The 6,000-nt window shown below is 48.4% G+C and overlaps 1 protein-coding gene across 5 annotated transcripts in view; it reads right to left on the reverse strand.

The window, feature by feature from the left end:
• The window catches only part of COL14A1 (collagen type XIV alpha 1 chain), a 142,369-nt gene extending 141,663 nt beyond the window's left edge, over positions 1-706 (reverse strand). For 3 of the 5 annotated variants that reach the window (XM_077351584.1, XM_077351582.1, XM_077351581.1), the window contains exon 1: positions 522-703. The gene's annotated coding sequence lies outside the window, so the exon portion shown is untranslated. Of the gene's footprint in view, positions 1-521 lie in introns of all 5 variants that reach the window. The other 2 variants (XR_013233988.1, XM_077351583.1) reach the window with 2 other exon arrangements.
• Positions 707-6,000: the final 5,294 nt, after the last annotated feature.

Below are 6,000 nucleotides of genomic sequence, written 5' to 3' on the forward strand. Positions count from 1 at the left end.
TGGCATGGCCGGTGGCCGGAGGGGACTGGCTGGCCACCCGCGAGGTGCTGACAGCGAGCCCCCTCCTCCTCGGACGCCCCGAGCCCTCCCCCGGCAGGCTCCGCATCTCCAGCTTCCGCGGCCGCGCCGCACAATGGCCCTCCGCCCACGCCCCCCTCCCCGGCGGCAGGCGCGTCTCCCGGGCGCGGGCGGATCGAGGGGCTTCCTGGGCGGCTGCCTCCGCCGCCTCTCGCCCGGGGCGATCCGGGCTACCTGCTCTTAAGCCCCCCTGGCCCTTTCGTTGTTCCCGGGCGCCGCGGAGGTCAGGGGAAAGCCCGGGGTTCCCTGCCACTGGCGGACCACCCCGCGCAGAATTACGCGCCCCCCCCCACCGATCCTCCCCCCTCCGCACCCCACATTTCTTCTGACGCTCCCTGCAAAAGTGGCTATTTCTGAGCACCTTTTCCCAAAAAGAAAATAAAAGTTTCCTTGAGGAGGGGAGGGGGCGTGGGGGGAGAAAGCAAAAACGAATTCCAACCCACCTTGGTCGTCATGAGTAGTTTTGGAGTCCCTTGGGGAGGCAGTGGGGAGAAAGGAGCTCCTGCGGCAATCTCCCAGCGGGTGCAAATTTTTTTTTAAAAAGGGGGTGGGAGAGAAAGAGAGAGAGAGAAGTAAGTCCCGCAGTTCTTTTTTGGGAAAGCCTCCTGCCCCCCTTCTGACTTTCTCTGCCTTTCACAGCTCTGGATCCGAAGAGCTGCGGCGGCGATGGGAGAGAAAAGAGGCAGCCAATTAAAGACCAGAAAGTGGAAAGAAGGGGGGGGGGGAGACACACCCAGCCCTAGAAGTCGGAACAAGCACGAGCAGACACCCAGCCGCCTCCCCTCCCCTTCCCCCGAGTCCCCATCCCTTACCTTTGCTCGCCAGCTCCGGGTTTGGGACGCGGGCACGGCCAGGTGCGCTGGGGAGGGGGGCGGGAGAGGAAGCCCTCGGGGTGGAGGAGCAAGAGGCCAGGAGCGCCTGAAATCCCCCCCCACACACACACACACCGTTTGTGGCAAGGGTGCGTGAACTTTCTTGAGTGAAGAAGTGAGCACTGCCTCAAGAAGGTTTGGACCCTGGAATTCCTCATCATAGGGAAGGAGGGAGCCCCGTTGCAGCTGTCCTGCAAGGAGTCTGGTGATTGCCATTTCCTTGTCTGACAAAAGTGTGCATACACAGGACAGCTCACCCCTTGAATCAAACTTGGCTGGTCTTAAAGGTGCCACTGGAACCGCTACCTGGAGTCCGACAAGGCTGCCCACCTTGATCTGCCATAGGCTTTCCGCTTCCTGGTCTTTGATCGTCTGCCTCTTTTTCTCCCCCATTACTGCCGCGGCTTCTCAAATCTAGCATGGCTACTCATCTTGATCTATCTCATTTTGGTTAGGAATTTCTTGTCTCATTCTTCTTTCTTATCCATTGAGGGCGAAATCTTCCAAAACTCCTTTCCCACTGTGCTCATTTGGCCCATGGATCTCAGTTCCCATCCCGGAGAATAACACTATGCCCAGTAGGGTTTGGCCATACCTCTACTCTAGGAACTAGCTGTGTGAAGGATTCAGCAGGCAAGAGTTGCCAACTTCCAGGTAGCGCCTGGAGATCTGGAATTATGATTTATCTCCAGATAGTGGTTAAGAGCAATAGCTTCTAATCTGGAGAGGCTAGTTTGATTTCCCACTCCTCCACATGCAGCAAGCTGGGTGACCTTGGGCCAGTCACAGTCCTGATAGATCTGTTCTCACTGAGCAGTTCTGTCAGAGCTCTCTGAGATCTACTGACCTCATAGAGTGTCTGTTGTGAGGAGCGGAAGGGGATTGTAAGCCGCTTTGAGACTCCTTCGGGTAGAAAAAAGCGGCATATAAGAACCAACTCTTCTTCAGTAATCTCAGCCTCACCTACCTCACAGGGTGTCTGTTGTGGGGAGAGGAAAGGGAGGGCAATTGTGAGCCACTTTCAGACTCCTTCTGGTAGAGAAAAGCGGCATATAAGAACCAACTTCAGTAATATCAGGGCTCCCTCAGCCTCTCCTCCCTCACAGGGTGTCTGTTATGGGGAGAAGAAAGGGAAGGGGATTGTAAGACACTTTGAGACTCCTTTTGATAGAGAAAAGTGGCATATAAGAACCAACTCTGCTTCTGCTTCTTCTTCACAGCATTTCATTTCTCTTTGGCAACTGCAGGGAACCAAAGTCTTTGTACAAGCTGGCTTTGGCTGTTCAGCATTGAGGGAAAGGTGCTTTTTTTGGTAGACATCAGAGGTATAGTTTTATTTCTTATTTCCCACATAGCACAGCTATGGAAGGAACTGTAGCTAGGCACGCCAGCTCCGAATTGAAGACTCCCTGGAAATTTGGGGGCAGAAACCAGGGGTGGTCAGAGTCTGGGAAGAGGGGGGAATCAAACCTGGCTCGCTTCTCTTAACAAAGAATGTGATTGGCCCAAGATCACCCAAGGAGCTTTCATGACAGTAGGAATTCTAATCTGGGTCATCCAGATCCTAGTCCGACATTCTAACCCAGCCTTTCTCAACCTTTTTACCATTGAGAAACCCCTGAACTATTCTTCAGGCTTCCAGAAACCCCCAGAAGTGGCGCAATCGTGCAGAATAGGGTTGAGAAGCATAGCTGTGCACATGCCTTCTGGGGCCCCTCCCCTTCCTACTCCCTCCAGGCCCATTACTAGCAATTTTGGGAGGGGAGGGCACTGCTCTGTTTTGCCTTTGGTCACTGAAGATGAGATACCAATTTCTTATTGCTTCCCACATTAGACCAATTCCCTATCATCTGGGCTTTTTCCTCAAGGAAGGCAATGACTAAAGGTAATGAGAGCTCTAATATCTTCAGCACATGCACCACCAGAGGCGGTGCATGTGTACCCTGCTAGAAAAATAGCCATTGTGTGGATTAGTGGTATCAGGAAAGTGAGAAGAGCTGAGTTTAGTTCCCTCCCACTCTGCATCACAAACACCTGGCTGTGGCTTTAACGGGGTGGAGGTAAAGGGTATCATGTAAGGCAGGGGTAGTCAACCTGTGGTCGTCCAGATGTTCATGGACTACAATTCCCATGAGCCCCTGCCAGCGTATGCTGGACGACCACAGGTTGACTACCCCTGATGTAAGGAACAACAGTTGGAGTTCTGGCCCGCTAGTGGACCTCCAGATTGAAGACTGAATCAGGTTCAAGGTTCTAGTTCTTCCTTTTAAGGTCCTAAAACAGTCTGGGATTTTTGTACCTGCAGGTGTGTCTTCTCCACTACATCCCCCAAAGAAATCTACAATCGAACAGAGAAGTAAAATTGGCCTCCACCAGCCCTGGCACTGTCCTTGTGGAACGTTTTTCCGAGTGAGATCAGGGCCCTTCAGGACTTGAAGCAGTTCCTCAGGGCCTACAAGACAGAGTTGTTCTACCAGGCCCATAGCTGAGGCACACAAATGCCATCGATAAGCTGGCCTCCCTACACAAACAAGGGACATCTGTACGCCATCCGGTATTTTCACCAGAGTGCATTTTATCCTACTGGAGAGAAGGCGGCGAGTTCCCCTGATTGTTTTTAATGTAAATCAAATTGTTTCAAATGTTTTACATTATCGTTTTATTTGTGATATATATGCTGTGAACTGCCCTGAGCCTTTGCAGGAGGACGGCATATACATTTGAAAATAAGTTATAAATAAGTAAGTTGTTTGGCACCTGGCTGGCCATTCTCTTCTATTATTTTCTTAGGAAGGGGTAGGAAAGACCATTCTCTTTCTGAGACCCTGTTAAACAGGGTAGCCAACAATGAACTAGAATGAATCAATGTTCTGACTTTGTAATAAGCCAACTCTGTATGTTCAGGGAATCTCTCCACATATGCTACTCTAGCAACTGCACCACACGGAGGAACCATGCACAAAATACATGTTTATATACGCTGTTCCTTGGAGGCCTTCTGCGTGCCTATGTGAATTATATTTTCAGGATTCTTGGTGAAACCTGACAAAATCATTGGGTGCATAGGACACTCATAGCCTGTCTGTAATGCCCCTATCTCAAGCTTATCCAAACAGAAGCAGTGCCTTCAGCGTTTATGGCAAAGAAATAAAAAAGGACAGATACCTGATGTCTAGGAATTTAACAATCTAAAATTTGACAGTAGGGAAGACAACAGAGGATGGGGAGGGGTGGAGAAAGGTGCGAGTAACTAGAGATGAATAAAGTCACATGTATACAGGTTGGGTTGTAGTAGGGAAAGGATGCATGCATTAAACCACAGGTGAGATGGAGATTAATTTGAAGAATGATCTTAAGAAAGGGGCAGAGCCCCCACATACAGATAGGACAGGCTGTAGTGGTACAGTGAATACACACATCAGATGTCAGAACAAAACGATGTCTAAATATTTAAAACAGATGATAACGCTGAGTTGAATTAGCTTGCAACAATGCAAATACTTCTTCGTTAAAAAAAAAACCCACGGAGAGAATATGTGCTGATGACTAAGCTTACAAATTTGGTGAGCTGAAGACCACCAGAAGAATTCTTTGAACGCTTTCTCTTAAAATGTGATGACATGTAATGTATTAGATTAATGATCAATTTATGGTCTTTCCTTTCTCTTGCAACTGGAAAAAATCAAAATTTAAAAGATCCATTATGAAAATGAATTCTGTGTAATTCTAAATCTCAGCAAAACTGCAGAACTTGAAGGCGACCAGTTACTGCTACTGCGAATACCTTTATACTTGATCAAATTTATATGATATCCAATTGCATCTCACCTCATACTTCCTCTATTTCCCTTTGGCCCTGATGTTCACAATTTTCCCCCCATTCATTACCACATAAACACGTCTACCAAGGGAGCGTTCCCCTCATGTGTCTAGTGAAGCAGTCTCTAGGCCGTGACATTTTTATGTTGGGATTTTTAAAAATGTTAATATTTAAGGTGCCGCAAGAGTCCTGTTTGTTTTTGTTGTACTGCCTCTCTGGAGCTGTTATCTGAAGAGATTACACACTGGCTCCTTAGCAGACTGGAACTATATGCCGGAAAGGCCTGTTGCCGTCATTGTCCAAGGCAGGAGGTCAACATGAGCATTTCAGACGCCAAATGGTGCTTCCTTGACGCTTCCTTTCGCTGTAGAGTTCTCAGCGTGTTGACCTGGGGGGTCCCAAAAGGAGATGCACATTCCAGGAAGGAAAAAAAACAACACCAACTATCATTGTAATTGTGAAAACAAAGCTGAGGTGTGTTAACAGTTATCATGTGTAATTAACCTGACAGGAAAAGTTTCTTAAAGGTAATACTCTCAGAGCCTAAGGATTAGAAGAAGAAGAAGAAGAAGAAGAAGAAGAAGAAGAAGAAGAGTTGGTTTTTATACTCTGCTTTTCACTGCCTGAAGGAGGCTCAAAGCGGTTTACAATCGCCTTGTCTTCTTCTTCCAAAACAGACACCCTGTGAGGGAGGTGGGCCTCAGAGAGCCCTGATATTACTGAAGAAGAAGAAGAGTCGGTTTTTATATGCCACTTTTCTCTACCTGAAGGAGTCTCAAAGCGGCTTACAGTCGCCTTCCCTTTCCTCTCCCGACAACAGACACCCTATGAGGGAGGTGAAGCTGAGAGAGCCCTGATATTACTGAAGAAGAAGAAGAGTTGGTTCTTATATGCCGCTTTTCTCTACCCGAAGGAGCCTTCCCTTTCTGTCCCCACAACTGATACTCTGTGAGGGAGGTGAGGCTGAGAGAACTCTGACAGGACTGCTTGGTCAGAACAGTTTTATCAGGGCTGTGTGTGACAAGCCCAGGGTCACCCAGCTGGCTGCATGTGGTGAAGCAGGAATTCAAACCACACTGGTTTTATTTTTAAAAATTTTTTTTAGAACATTCCATGTCCTATTCTGTACGTAACACGAAGAAATTATTTCTCATGCAGTTCTCTAACTGCACAAAACGCCTGTATGTGCTGGACCAGAAGTACCCAGCATGGCGTTTGTGAGCACCATCT

Source organism: Paroedura picta, chromosome 9 (genome assembly GCF_049243985.1).
Source record: "Paroedura picta isolate Pp20150507F chromosome 9, Ppicta_v3.0, whole genome shotgun sequence".
Taxonomy (NCBI): Eukaryota; Metazoa; Chordata; class Lepidosauria; order Squamata; family Gekkonidae; genus Paroedura; species Paroedura picta.